We start from the raw sequence: 16633 nt of genomic DNA, 5'->3' as shown, positions 1-16633 counted from the left end.
TTATACATCGTGATTTACGGTATCTCTCGAGTCGTGATAGAATTCATTTGCTAAGGAGAACATCTGCCCTTCCTTTTATACATCATAAAGAAAAACAGGCCCAATGCACAACCTCACTTAAAGTTTCTAGATTATTCCTTGCTCAGGTATGCCTGGAGGTTGAATTTGCATATTTCTTTCAAGAGATATAAATTATGCTGCACCTTTTGACTGAGCGGCGAATTACTAGCAGTGCTTTTTTGTGTGAGGGTGTACTGCCAATGGCAGGAAGCACAGTACCTTCATAACGACTGCCTGCTGTAACATGGAGCAAACCATCCTCCCCCCCACCCCCCACCCCCCCCTCCCCCCACCCACCTTGCATGAGGTTCTGAGAGTGAAGGGGACGGCAGAGTGAAAAATGATCATCACTTCTCACTGACAACCATGTAAAGAAGATACTGTGCAGACCTCTGCTTGAGTTGCACCGTGGCACCTACCCCACCTTTCTCTCCCGACACAACTCACCCCAGTCCCAGCAGCCACGTGGAAGTCCCTACGCATACACCACGTCAGCAGTCTAATTTAATAACAAAGTAACACCCTACAGGCCAAGAAGAATAAAATCCAAATCACAATAAAAGCACAGAGCAGAGAATTTCACTACATCCACAGAACAAGGTGCAGAAGCCTGGGACCAATATATCTGTCTCTGTGCTTTACTTTCTATATGTGCAATTGCGCCTACAGCTCTAATTTTGATATGTGACTCTTTACAGCCCTATATATTTTTAATGTCTGGCAGCATTTTTCATTTCCATTCATGACAATATATCCATTTGTTGTGCTCTGATTCTACAGCTTAATATAAACTTTAGTTATGCTGGAACTAAGGGAATGTGGTGCAAACTCATAAGAACACAAGAAGTTCAAAATGAGGAAAGGACATCTGCCCTCTTGGGTGATCCTATTGGTTTAAACATATGCTCAGGCCCCTCACAGATCATTTCTATTGCCTGACTATCTTGACATCCCTCAGTGCTCTGTTTTGTTGCTATTTTGTGCACATTTCAGAGCACAAACAACCAATCACTAAAAGTTGCGCCACAGGTCAGCAAAGCCTTACAAAAAGAAAACCGGCACTCAACATTATTTCTAGAGGGAAAGTAGGGAGGTTATGCTAAATCGGTATCACACCTTGGTGAAACCACACTTAAAATACTCGTCCAGTATGGGTTGCTATATTATAAAAAGGATATCAATGCACTGAAGAGGGTGCAGAGAAAGTTTTTATAAAGGTGATACTAGGAATGCATGTGTTTATATATCAAGCAAAGAACTGACAGGCTGGCTCTCTTTTCTTTTGAAAAATAAAGTTTAAGGGGTGACCTTATCGTATAGAGGCCTTTAAAATTAAGAAAGGCTTTGATAGAGTGGATATAGCGAGGATGTTTCCTCTTGTGGGAAGAAGCATTTCTGGAGGCCATCAATATGAGATGGTCACCCAGAAATCCAATAGGGAATTCAGAAGAAACTTCTTCACAGAGTGGTGAGAATGTGGAACTCGCTGCTGCACGGAGTGGTTGAAGTGAATCATATAGATGTATTGAAGGAGAATCTATTCAAGCATTAGAGAATAGATGCTTGAATGATGATACATTTAGGTGAGTTGGACTGGAGCATAAATGATTGAATGAACTGGTTAGGCCAGATGGCCTGTTTCTGAGCCATGTATCCTATGCAATCCTTTGCAAACACAAAAGGGATTGTTGGTGGGGAATCTCTTAATGTGTTAAATCATGACACCCATTGCTAGTACAAAGTACTGCTATATCACAGTTAGGCACAGAGCCTGATCCATCCTGGCACATGTTACACACAATCTCAGCAGAGTACCATCGAGTGAACGTCTCCATTTTCCCATATCAGCCATTATAATGTCCTCACCAAACAAGTGTGAAGCATGGGCCATTGTATACTATATGCTCAAGGTCAAAAACAATTGGATGTTGAATGCTGAAACTCATTTGGCAGCAGGTTCCTAACGTTATTTGATTTTGATCCCATCAACTTGATTTTTATTCTTTCAGGGAGGTGAACATCACTGGTTTGGCATGCATTTGTTGCTTATCCCTAATTGCCCAAGAGAAGGTGTTGGTGAGCCACCATCTTGAGCCTCCATAGTCTATCTGTGTAACTACACCCACAGTGCTGTTAGGAAGGGAGTTCCGGAACTTTGACTCAACAACAGTGGACAAACAGCAATATAGTTCCAAGTTAGGATTGGTGCGTGACTTGAAGGGGAACTTGCAACTGAAGTGTTCCCATGCATCTGCTGCTCTTGTCCTTCTAAGTTAGGTGGTAGAGGTCACGCGTTTAGAAGGTACTATTTAAGGAACATTGGTGAGTGGCTGCAGTGCATCTTGTAGATGGTCATACACTGCTGTCACTGTGCGTCCTTGGTAGAGGGAATGAATGTTTAAGGTGATGAAGGAGTGTTGATCAAGCGAGCTTTGTGCTGGATTGTGTCAAGCTTCTTGAGAGCTGTTGGAGCCACGTCATCTGGATCACGCTCCTGACTTGTGCTTTAATTGTAGATTGTGGACAGGCTTGTCAGGTCAGGAGGTGAGTTCTTCGCCACAGATCTCCCAGCCTCTGACTTGTTGCTGTGACCAAAGTGTTTATATAGCTGGTCCAGTTAAGTTACTGGTCAATAGTAACCCCTGGGATGTTAATGTTAATTCAGTGATGATAATGCCTTTGAATAACAAAGGGGAGATGGTTAGTTCTCTCTTATTGGAGATGGTCATTGCTTAGTTATCAGCCCAAGCCAGAGTGTTGTCCATGTCTTGCTGCATGGACTGACTGGGTCAGAAATCAACTCAGGCTCCAGGGTTTAAAAAAAACAATAGAAATCATAGAAACCCTACAATGCAGAAACAGGCCATTCGGCCCATCAAGTCTGCACCGACCACAATCCCACCCAGGCCCTACTCCGATATCCCTACACGTTTACCCGCTAATCCCTCTAACCTACGCATCTCAGGACACTAAGGGGCAATTTTAGCATGGACAATCAACCTAACCCGCACATCTTTGGACTGTAGGAGGAAACCGGAGCACCCGGAGGAAACTCACCCAGACACGAGGAGAATGTGCAAACTCCACACAGACAGTGACCCAAGCCGGGAATCGAACCCAGGTCCCTGGAGCTGTGAAGCAGCAGTGCTAACCACTGTGCTACCGTGCCGCAATATGCTGGACCACTGTGCAATGAAATTCCTTTCAGCCATGTTCCCCTGCCCAATTTGTCAGTTAGGACTGCATTAATCTGTTGGGTTTATCCTCAAGACCCCAAAAGCAAGGGTGACCGAAGAGAACTTTTTCACTCATCAATGGTCATGTTTTAAAAGTCATGTGCAAGTAAACCTTAGAATGAGGAAATGAAAAATAGACACTGCGTCCAACTGTAGTGTCCCTACCTGTTCTTGTCAATGTTAGAATGTGTGATCGACCTATTTTTCAGTTTCATAATCCAATCCTAATTAAAGTTATTCCATGCTTTGTGGAAAAGATATTTGAAATGCTAATTCAGTTGAAACAAGTCTTCTACCCCAACATGGCAAATCCACGCTATTTAAAAGCCAAATTGTCACTAAGAAGTTTGGCAAGGAAATTCCAAAGCTTCAATTAATTAGGCTTCTGTATGAAGTGGTTAGCCGTAAAAGGGATTAATCAAAATCATGGTGTGGCTGTCTTAAAAAGGATGGCATTAAGTATTCCTTTTGTGCACTTAATAAGGGCTGGATTAGGGAATCTGAATCTACAGGCTGTTCTTTTTAATGTACACACCAGCTTTTTAATGAACTGAAAATGTTCTAGATAATTTAATCAAAGAGTATAATGATGATACAATTAGGGGCTTTTTTATTTTGTATCAGACTCAAGTAAATCAACCTTGAAGCATTTCAACAAATATGTTCCACAGGAAACTTCTCGGATAAATTATCCATCATTTGGGAAGTGCTAAAGGGGAAATATGTTGCGCACATTTTTATTTTTTGACAATTTTTGACTGGAGGAGCTAGGGTATTCAGTCTGCTTAACAATAATGGGCCTGTCAATTTGTAATCGTACATTTTTAATAGACCGCTAGACACACTGCTGGTGCTGAGCGTCAGCATTGATAACAATACCCAGGACTGAGTGCTTGCTGCAGAGATCAACAACAGCAGCAAATTCAGGGGAAAAAGATCTTTTCACTTCAACCTACTTTCGAGGAAAGTAGTTTCAACTCTCACGGGCAAATGCGCTTTGAGAACAAATCAGTCGGACATCAGTGCCACTCCTCATTGGGGGTCAGGTTATACTATTTCCTTCATGAACATCATTTTTTATTTCCACCTTTCTCTTTAGAACCATGCTGAGAGGCAATCTCAATCTGTGATCTCCGAGCTCCCATCTACACTCCAGCTGCTAACCAATGCTTTTACAATCATTCATATGCCTCCCGGCATCAATAAATTAAACTGTCCAAAATCACAATGATGCTGTCACCAGACCCTTCCTTTTTTTTCCATTACTTTTTTTTTCCTTCTTTTAAAACAGCTTTAGAGACCACAATCCCAGGTACGACCCTGTTAAAACACAGGCTGTAGACTCCCAGTGGGACCAAGACCTGGAGAGCAAAGTTATTGGTTTCGTGTCCAGTTCTGGGGTGATAGGGCACAAACAAAATTATGTCTGCAACAGTGCGGCTTGGTGGTTATTAACTCGGTGTCCTTGACATGTACAACACTGTTCTAAACAAGAATCTTTGCTGCTTTTCAAAGAGCAAGCGCCACAGTTTGGTGTTTCATTCTGTATCACTTTGCAAACTACATTACAAACTGTGCAATTAAGTTTGTTATAATTAGGTGCTTCTTCTACCTGCAGATATGCAAAAAAGGACAGTTTCGGTCTCAATTTCTAATGGACATACTGATTCGTGTTCTGCAGTCATTGACGGTCTTTTGATACCTCACTCAGGTCAGTCATTCTCTACGTGTATGTCTGGACGAGTTGCCATGTTCAGATTTTTGTGGTGTTTAGATGGTGGAAGACCCCATTGTGTGAACCCATGGTTTTCGTTTTGAACCCTGCCTCCACACATTCATTCCAATCGGATGGATATGTAGCAATTCAGAATAGATAGCCTTACTGACTTTTCACATTTCAAACTAAGAGCCACTGATCTGGCACATAAATTCCACATCCACCCTCTGCCTGAGATCAGTTAAATCCACACTCCCTGTCAAACAAATCCAGCATCTTCTTGGCTTTCTGGCTTGATACTATACAGGGCTTAGAATCATAGAATCCCTACAGTGCAGAAGGAGGCCATTCGGCCCATCGAGTCTGCACCGACCACAATCCCACCCAGGCCCTACCCCCACATAGTTTTACCCGCTAATCCCTCTAACCTACGCATCTCAGGACTCGAAGGGGCAATTTTTTTTTTTTTAACCTGGCCAATCAACCTAACCTGCACATCTTTGGACTGTGGGAGGAAACCGGAGCACCCGGAGGAAACCCACGCAGACACGAGGAGAATGTGCAAACTCCACACAGACAGTGACCCAAGCCGGGAATCGAACCCGGGACCCTGGAGCTGTGAAGCAGCAGTGCTAACCACTGTGCTACTGTGCCGCCCTGCTATAACCTTTACCTACTGTGCTAAATCAATAAAAGTCTACGTCCAGAACGTTACCACTGTTCACGCTAGCAAGATTTTCCCATCTCGCTGCAGTGAGCGGAGATTTGGTTGGGTGCCAAATTCTCCGACCTCACTGCAGCGGGAGCATAGTGTGAATGGCCAGTAAAATCACACCTCAAGTGTTCTAACCATTCAGTACCGAGTGATGGACATAGTGAAGGCTCATCTGCAAACTAGAAAGTTCCTGTCAATGGGTGCTATCTATAAATACCCTACTCCAACCAGAGCTGTAACTAGCCAGAAAAAACCTTCAGAAACTGGTGAACATGCACTCTTAAGCAACCTCAGCAATCTAATCACACAAACCAGCCTCCCATCCATTGACTCTGTCTACAATTCCCGCTGCCTTGGCAAAGCAGCCAGCATAATTAAGGACCCCACGCACCCCAGGCACATCCTCGTCCACCTTCTTCCGTTGGGAAAAAGATACAAAAGTCTGAGATCACGTACCAACCGACTCAAGGACAGCTTCTTCCTTGCTGCCATCAGATTTTTGAATGGACCTACTTTGCATTAAGTTGATCTTTCTCTACACCCTAGCTATGACTGTAATTCTACATTCTGCACTCTCTCGTTTTCTTCTCTATGAATGGTATGCTTTGTCTGTATAGTGCACAAGAAATAATACTTTTCATTGTATACTAATACATGTGGCAATAATAAATCAAACCAAAATCTAATCCTAGAAGTATTAATAAGAAAGAAATATCATGCATTTATATAGCACCTTTCATGACTTAAGAGGTCCAAAAGAGTTCTGCAGCCAATGAATTATCTATTGAGATGCAGCCACTGCTGTACGGTAGAAAACACTGCAATCAATCTGTGCATGACAATCTTATAATGTCCAGATCATCTCACTATGAGTGCTGCTGGTTAAACCATAAATATTGGCCAGATATATATTGGGAGACAACCCCCCCCCCCCCCCCCGCCCCTCACCCGTCCCCCACTGTCCCCGCACCTATGGCCTTTCCATTTTTGCAATAGGACCATTGGTCTCTTTACATCTGCCTGAGATGACTGACAGGGCCTTGGGTTAATACCTCACCTGAAAACAGCACCTCTGACACCAGTGCCCCTGTTGAGCACCGATATGCCAGCCTAGATTATCTGTTCCAGTCTCTGGAGTGGGACTTGAATTTACAAACTTCTGGCAACTTTCTGCAGTGGGCTTGAATGCAGCAAGTATGCATCAAAATAGATTCCCGCTAGGTGGGAATGATAAGATGAGTGGGTGTGCAAAAGGGAGTCAACCGAGATGAACCAGAAACGTGTGTGTGGTGTGTGTGTGTGTATGTCCCACATCTCAGATGAAGACCCCCCACTTGCACTACTGTTGCCCCCTCAAACTCTCATTTCATGTCAGTCAGAGCACACAGTTATGTTAGAATACAACCTCTGCGTACCCAACTATCGGACCATTTGTCTGCGTTACCCAGTCTTTTATTCATTCCACTAAGGAATACATGGACACTGAACACAAGAAGCCAGAGGAAAACCATATGGTGCAGCATTGAAATATAAACAAACAAAGAGTGAGAAAAGCAAGGTAAATTGATTTACAGTTTAGTCACCAAAAAGCAAATAAAAAGATGTGGAACATTCACCTTCAGAAGGACCGAAAGGAAACAAATGAAGAAGGAGAAATACGGGGAAAAGAAAAACGAATTAAGTAAAGGTGGGAAAATAACCTTTTCATTGCACAATGCTCAGTATGTTGAAGAGGTTACTGTCATAGGTGATGAAACAAGAATCCTTAATGGCTTTGAAAGAACCAGATAGCTCATGTTCACAAATAGGACTTAGGGTTACAAAAAACTCAGCAACACAAGAGACCAACGGAATAGATGACTGAAGTTCTCCACTTGCTTGAAACTGTTACCAGTGGAAGCACAAAGGACTCCCTGGAACTAGCTGCACACACAGATGGCTGGCGCAGGAGGCAGGGGATGGGAGGGAGGGGCGGGTTCCCTTGCAGCAAAGTCAGCAAGAAGCAGGGTTGGTAACTTCACTGGAGATTTGCAGACCCAGACCTTGCTGTAAATCGGAATGATTTGGCTGATGGAGGTTTTCTGGGAAATTGGAGGAAACAGAATAAAAGATTGACAAGTTTGTCTCTTTCTATCCTAATTCTATTGCACCTCAGAGATAGCATTTCTACCCGTTCCGGGTCTTTTCAAACTCACCATCAACACTGCTTTTCTCGTCATTCAATATGGGGAGTCGGTTAGTTCAGTTGGCTGGACAGCTGGTCCGTGATGCAGAGCGAAGCCAATAGCGTGTTCAATCCCTGTACCAGTTGAGGTTATTCATGAAGGCCTCACCATCTCAATCTTGCTCCTCACCTGTGGTCATCTGGGACTATGACTACTTTACCGTTATTCTACTGGCTCTTCCCTGCAACATCAAACTTGGCCTATAGTCAACCATTCCTAACGATATAAAGTCACATCATTCCTCAATATTTTGTGGTCCCAGCACACAGTTTTAGTGATGTGATATAGATGAGAACATATGCCTGGTTTCACACGCCAATCTTAAGGCGCAGTGTAGTGTCCCAAAATGAAAACTACAAGTCTGGGAAGATAACTGCAATAAATATATTTCCACAGATGGGGAAGGGCAGAACCATTGGTGCCTGTCCCTTCACCAAGTAGTAGTTGCTGCAAATAAAAAGCTTCATTTTTCACCTCAGCTTTTTATCAGTCAAGTTTGCCAATACTTGCCATCCTTATCATCACAAGCAAAAGCTGTCACATATACTGATATCCATGGAGCTTTCAGCATGTGGGAGCACTGAGGCCCCATTCTGTAGACTTCAGTACTGGGAAGTACCAGCAGGGTGCTGCACTGTTGGGGGTGCCGTCTTTTCAATGAGTTATCAAACCAGGGCTATGTTTAATCTGTCAGGTTGACATTTAAAAAAATGCATGACACAATTTCAAGGAAGAAAAGTTCTCCCCATGTCAAAGAACAAAGAACAAAGAAAATTACATCACAGGAACAGGCCCTTCGCCCCTCCAAGCCTGCACTGACCATGCTGCCCATCTGAACTAAAACTTATGTTCCTTCCAGGGACCATATCCCTCTATTCTCGTCCTATTCATGTATTTGTCCAGACGCCCCTTAAAAGTCATGTTCATATCTTTTTCCACTACCTGCCCTGGCAGCGAGTTCCAGGTACCCTCCGCCCTCTGCGTAAAAAACTTGTCTCGTACATCTCCTTTAAACATTGCCCCTAGTAATTGACTCTTCCACTCTGGGAAAAAGCTTCTGACTATCCACTCTATCCACTCTGTCCATGCCCCTCGTAATCTTGTAGACTTCTATTAGTGAGAACAAATCAGCTTTCTTCAACCTCTCCTCATAGCTAATGCCCTCCATACCAGGCAACATCCTGGTAAATCTTTTCTGTAACCGCTCCAAAGCCTCCACATCCTTGTGGAAGTATGGCGACCAGAATTGAACACTATATTCCAAGTGTGGCCTAATTAAGGTTCTATAAAGCTCCAACATGATTTACCAAGTTTTAAACTCAATGCTCCAGCCAATGAAGGCAAGCATGCCGTATGCCTTCTTCTTGACTACCTTTTCCACCTGCATTGCCACTTTCAGTGACCTGTCTGGCTGTACACTCAGATCCCTCTGCCTATCAATATTCTTCAGGGTTCTGCCATTTACTGTATATATCCCATCTGTATTAGACTTTCCAAAATGCATTACCTCACATTTGTCTGGATTAAACTCCATCTGCCATCTCTCTGCCCAAGTCTCCAACCAATCTATATCCTGCTGTATCCTCTGACGGTCCTCATCGCTATCCGCAATTCCACCAACCTTTGTGTCATCCAGAAACTTATAAATCAACCCAGTTACATTTTCCTCCAAATATATATTAAAAACAGCAAAAGTCTCAGCACTGATCCCTGAGGAACGCCACTAGTCACAGCCCTTTATTCAGAAATGCACCTTTCCACTGCTACCTTCTGTCTTCTATAACTGAGTCAGTTCTGTGTCCATCTTGCCAGCTCACCTCTGAGACTTCACCTTCTGTACCAGTCTGCCATGAGGGACCTTGTCTAAGGCCTTACTGAAGTCCATGTAGACAACATCTACTCTTCTACCCTCATCAATCATCTTCATCACTTCCTCGAAAATCTTGATCAAGTTAGTGAGACACAACCTCCCCTTCACAAAACCATGTTGCTTCTTGCTAATACATCCACTTATTTCCAAGCAGGAGTAAATCCTGTCTCGAAGAATCCTCTCCAATAATTTCCCTACCACTGATGTAAGGCTCACCAGCCTGTAATTACCTGGATTATCCTTGCTACCCTTTTTAAACAATGGAACAACATTGGCTATTCTCCAATCCTCTGGGACCTCCCCATAGCCCGTGAAAATACAAAAATTTCTCTCAAGGCCCCACCAATTTCAGTATTCTGGGGTATTTCCCAGCAGGCCCTGGGGACTTAACTACCTTAATGTTTCTCAAGGCCCCCAATACCTCCTCACTTTTGATCACAACATGACCCAAACTATCTGCACACCCTTCCCCAGACTTATCATCCACCAAGTCCTTCTCTTTGGTGAATACTGATGCAAAGTACTCATTTAATACCTCACCCATTTCCTCTGACTCCATGCATAGATTCCCTCCCCTGTCCTTGAATGGACCGACCCTCTCCGTGGCTACCCTCTTGCTCTTTATATATGTACTAAAAGCCTTGGGATTTTCCTTAATCCTGCAGGCCAATGACTTTTAGCCCTCCTGATTCCTTGCTTAAATTTCCTTCTACTTTCCTTGTATTCCACACTTGTTTCGTGTGTTCCCGGCCTCCTAGCCTTAACAAACGCTCCCTTTTTCTTTTTGACTAGGCTCACAATATCTCTCGTCATCCAAGGTTCCCGAAACTTGCCATACTTATCTTTCATCCTATAGGAATGCGCCGGTCCAGAATTCCTATCAACTCACACTTGAAAGCCTCCCACATGCCAGATGTTGATTTTCCCTCAAGCATCTGCCCCCAATCTACATTCTTCAGTTCCTGCCTAATATCGTTTATGTCCTGGACGATATTTGTTGATCAACCAGCATCACTATGGAAAATAAATGGTCTGGTGATTTTCGCATGGTTCCTTGTGGAACTTTGTTGCAGACAACAATGTTTCCTTATTACAACAGTATCTACAATTCATTTGCTGAGACTATGAAAGGTGCATTTTAAACAAATGTTTTCCATCACAATGTCCATAATGGGGGGCGGCAGACGTAGATGTTCAGTCCACATAGCTGGGGTCTCTGTATAGTTTATGTGGAGAGCATGGCCAGAATTTTCCAGCATCCCCTATGGCGGATTTTCCCACAGCTCGCCACTAGCTGCCGACGAGATTTTCCAGTCCTGCCAAAACCAATTGGCAATTTTCACGTCTCACCAATCCCGCCTCAGGGAACCCACGACTGGGGGTCAGCTTCAGTGGAACTGGAAGATTCCGCTGGTGGGAAGGACTGGAAAATTGCGTTCCATATGTGCACGTTGGCAAGAGCTCCCGGCATGCACGGGCAACTCAACCAGCTGAAACTGAAAGAAAGACTATGATTTTCCGGTCCTACACATCATGAGGCAGGATTGGAAAATCCTGGCCAAAGACTTGCATTCATATAACACCTTTCAGAATCTCAGGATGTCCAAAAGCACCATACTGCCAATGAAGTACTTTTATTTTTAAAAGTGTGGGCATTGTTGCAATTTGTGCACAGCAAGCTCCCACAAATAACAATGTGGTAATGAAAATGGCCTACCCTTTGTGATGTTAATCCAGGGCCAGACATTGGCCAACTATCTGCATCTACTCTTCTCCAAAATAATGCCATGGGATCTTTCGCCTGAGAGGGCAGTCAGGGCTCTGGCTTAAAGTCTCATCTGAAGCCAGCAGCTCTGGTAGTGCAGCATCCGCTCAGCACTGCCCTGGTGTGTCAGCCTAGACTTTCGGGTTCCTCTGGAAATGTGATGTGAATCCACAATCTTCTGGCTCATAAGTAAGAGTGTTACTGACTGAGACATGGCTTACATTAAGTTATGGTAAAGAATGGGCTTTCCACTGCTTGTTTAGCTGGGCCCACCCTACTCTTTAGTTGATAATGTCTTGCCCATCAGTCCTCAGCCTGGCCCCAAGGATGCACCCAGAAGTACTGGCATAAGCATTCACATTCATCAGCAGTTAGCGAATTTACAGCAGGTAATTTGCGTTGAGGGAAATTTGTTGATTGCATTTATTAAAGTGCTACGCGCTAAATGTGCTGATGCAGAAACAAGCTGATGTGGAATATTAAAGGACAGGCTGTTGTATGCAGATGATGGCTGTACAGGGATTTTAAACCACATGATGCTTGTACTTACCCAACATTCAGTAAAATTTTGCTACTGAGTTTTGGAAAACAAGTCTCAACCTTTTGTTTTCAAGAGAGCCCTCATTCACTCATTTATATATTGGGTATCCTGATTTAATTCATCAGTTTACTGTAAGGCTTTGTTGCACACATAGCAATAGCATAAAAAGTAAGACACAATTTTAGTCTGATCAAGTGTCAATTTGGGTAATAATTGATTCTTATCACCGACATCACACAGAGCTGCGAAAACTGAAAGGAACCTGACCTCAAAGATAGAATTGACTCAATGCACCTACCGCAAGAGCATGTCTTCATCAAAAGAGATTCAAAGAGCAATTCATTCAGAAGGGGATATGGGACTGGACAGAGGATGATTTTTCTAGGACTGATAGCATATCCATCATCATTTTTACACTGACTGCAAGCCTCTCTTTGTAGGCTGGGTGTTTGCTTGTGAACCGTACCTTGCGATAGAACAACCAGGGGAATGGAGGATTGGAATTTGATGAAGGTCTCCACTTAAAGTTTATTTACTAGATTTGATTTGATTTGATTTGATTTTGATTTGGTTTTCTTTTTGAGTCGGTTGGTATGTGATCTCAGACTTTTATATCTTTTTCCTGATGGAAGAAGGTGGAAGACAGTATGTCCAGGATGCATGGGTCCTTGATTATGCTGACTGCTTTTCTGAGGCAGCTGGAAGTATAGACAGTGTCAATGGGTGGGAGGCTGGTTTGAGTGATGGACTGGACTTCATTCACAACCCTTTGTAGTTTCTTTTTTTTAATATTCATTCGTGGGACCTAGGCGTCGCTGGCTGGCCAGCATTTATTGCCCATCCTCAGTTGTCCTTGAGAAGATGCTGGTGAGCTGCCTTCTTGAATCGCTGCAGTCCATGTTCTGTGGGTTGACCCACAATACCGTTAGGGAGGGAATTCCAGGGTTTTGACCCAGCAACTGCGAAGGAATGGTGATATATTTCCAAGTCAGGATGGTGGGTAGCTTGGAGGGGAACTTGCAGGTGGTGGTGTTCCCATTTATCTGCTGCCCTTGTCCTTCTTTGGAAGGTGCTGTCTAAGGATCTTTGGTGAATTGCTGTAGTGCATCTTGTAGATAGTACACACTGTTGCTACTGAGTGTCGGTGGTGGAGGGATTGAATGTTTGTAGATGTGGTGCCAATCAAGTGGGCTGCTTTGTCCTGGATGGTGTCAAGCTTCTTGAGTGTTGTTGGAGCTGTACCCATCCAGACAAGTGGGGAGTATTCCCTCACACTCCTGACTTGTGCCTTGTAGATGGTGGATAGGCTTTGGGGAGTCAGGAGGTGAGTTACTCACCGCAGTATTCCTAGCTGCTGACTTGCTCTTGTAGCCACTGTGTTAATGTGGTGAGTCCAGTTGAGTGCCTGGTCAATAGTAACCCCAAGGATGTTGACAATGGGGGATTCAGTGATGGTTACACCATTGAATGTCAAGGGGTGGTGGTTAGAGTGTCTCTTATTGGTGATGATTATTGCCTGGCATTTGTGTGGCGCGAATGTTACTTGCCACTTGTCAGCCCAAGCCTGGATATTGTCCAGATCTTGTTGCATTTGAACATGGACTGCTTCAGTATCTGAGGAGTCACGAATGGTGCTGAACATTGTGCAATCATCAGCGAACATCCCCACTTCTGACCTTATGATGGAGGGAAGGTCATTGATGAAGCAGCTGAAGATTGTTGTGCCTAGGACACTACCCTGAGGGACTCCTGCAGAGATGTCCTGGAACTGAGATGACTGACCCTCCACAACCACAACCATCTTCCTATGTACCAGGTATGACTCCAACCAGCAGAGAGTTTGCCCCCGATACCCATTGATTCCAGTTTTGCTAGGGCTCCTTGATGCCACACTCGGTCGAATGTGGCCTTGATGTCAAGGGCTGTCACTCTCACTTCATCTCTGGAATTCAGCTCTTTTGTCCATGTATAGACCAAGGTGGTAATGAGATCAGGAGCTGAGTGACCCTGGCGAAACCCAAACTGGGCGTCACTGAGCAGGTTATTGCTGAACAGGTGTTGCTTGATAGCACTGTTGATGACCCCTTCCATCACTTTACTGATGATCGAGAGTAGACTGATTGGGCGGTAATTAGCCAGTTTGGATTTGTCCTGCTTTTTGTGTACAGGACATACCTGGGCAATTTTCCACATTGTTGTGTAGATGCCAATGTTGTAATTGTACCGGAAGAGCTTGGCTAGGGGAGCGACAAGTTCTAGAGCACAAGTCTTCAATACTATTGCTAGAATGTTATCAGGGCCCATTGCCTTTGCAGCATCCAGTATCTCCAACCGTTTCTTGATATCATGTGGAGTGAATTGAATTGGCTGGACGTTGGCATCTGAGATGCTAGGGACTACTGGAGGAGGCTGAGATGGATCATCCACTTGGCAATTCTGGCTGAAGATTGTTGCAAATACAATGATGTGCTGGGCTTCTCCATCATTTAGGATGGGGATATTTGTGGCGCCTCCCCCTCCAGTGAGTTGTTTAATTGTCCACTACCATTCACAACTGGATGTGGTAGGACTGCAGAGCTTAGATCTGATCTGTTGGTTAGCTTAACTCTGTCTATCACTTGCTATTTTTGTCGTTTGGCATGCAAGTAGGCCTGTTTTGTAGCTTTGCCAGGTTGACACCTCATTTTTAGGTATGCCTGGTGCTGCTCCTGGCATGGTCTCCTGCACTCTCTATTGCAGTCTTGGATAGAGCAGGAGCCATACCAAGCTGTGACATAACCAGAAAGAATGCTTTCTACCTGTAAAAGTTAGTGAGAATTGTAATGGACATGCCAAATTTCCGTAGTCTTCTAAGAAAGTAGTGTCACAAATAGGCTTACATTAACACTGCAATGAAGTTACTGTGAAAATCCCCTAGTCGCCACACTTCATTCCCTGTTCGGGTACACTGAGGGCGAATTTAGCACGGCCAATACACCTAACCAACATGTCTTTGGACTGTGGGAGGAAATCGGAGCACCCGGTGGAAACTCACGCAGACACAGAGAGATCGTGCAGACTCTGCACAGACAGTGACCAAGGCCAGGAATCGAACCCGGGTCGCTGACACTGTAAGGCACAGCAGCTGGGTACCATTTACAAAGCTCACTGCTCACCACTGTGCCACCATGCCACCCACATTAATGCCTGCCTTCAGGGAAGAGTGATTTTGTACAATTACAAACAGTCCACACGGTGCAGTATTTACTCCGTTTGTGGGTTAATGACAGGACCTTGATGTTTCTAGAGGTCAGTAAAGTGCAGGGAAAGGCAAACGTTGATTGCTTTCAAATCTGCCGTATCTGTCTTTGGCCAATTTTGCAGATCCAACGATGGTGTTCGGCGAATGCGCAGCAGCTGGGTACCATTTACAAAGCTCACAGTAAATTCTGTGATGGCCTCAGATGGTTCATGCTGAAAATCTGCAGAACAGCTGTTGGGAAAGCAGCATTTTATTGACTCACAAAAACACAGAGCATACAGATCGTAGTCAGCTGCTTCAATAGGAAGATTATGATCCCAACAAACTCACCTTTCTGCCTGAAGGATGGCATATTGTCACAAGGGACTCTTGCTATTTAATGACATTCACTTAAAGGACCCTGCTGGTGTGACTTATTAAGTGCCAAAAAATATATATTTACTTATTCAACTACCTTGTTGGTAATTAATTTTGCATTAATGGTGTGTCATGGACCTGTGCATTGAAATGGTGAAAGGATATAGCTTCTTCCTATATTAGTATGTTCATTGTTCTGTACTTTGTGAGCTATTTTTTAATGCTTAGAAAGCTGCTTTTTTTTTATACCAGGGAATGAAATACACTTGGTATAATTTTGCACTAAGGAAATCAATAGTAATAGATTATTGATATTAAATATGTACGTTCTTATTTCCAATATCTGTCATGAAACTTATCTTAACAGAATTTATTGATTACAGTGTCCCCCTCCCCTCAAAACCAAGAATATTAGGGGAGAAATCATGCCCACTCTGGGCATATATTAAGAAATATTTCCATGAAAAATTACTTATTATAAACTTTATATCATTTGGCTTCTTTATATATTTGGTTTCTCTCTCCACAGATGCTGCCGGAACTGCTGAGTTTTTCCAACATTTTCTGTTTTTGTTTCAACTTTCCAGCATCCACAGTATTTTGCTTTTATTTCAGACAATTACAATTATGCCCTATATTTTGCGAGTGACATAGACCAATTGCTTTCCATACGTGCGTCATTAGTTCATGATTCCTCAGCTTGTTTCAACTCTATTTTCAGTGGTGCTAATGAATCAATATCAACTCAACAAGGGAGCACAGTCTTTTGTCTTATTGAGCTGCGTAGATACATACCATGTAAAATCAAGGTCATATATTGGGAAATTTCTTCTTTTGCATTTCAGTGTAAATAATTTCCTCAGAGAGGCGCATCAAGGAAAGTCAGGACCTTTTTTTTATTCGTTC

The sequence above is a fragment of the Mustelus asterias genome, chromosome 16, assembly GCF_964213995.1.
Source record: "Mustelus asterias chromosome 16, sMusAst1.hap1.1, whole genome shotgun sequence".
Lineage (NCBI taxonomy): Eukaryota > Metazoa > Chordata > Chondrichthyes > Carcharhiniformes > Triakidae > Mustelus > Mustelus asterias.
This window is presented reverse-complemented; position numbering follows the sequence as displayed.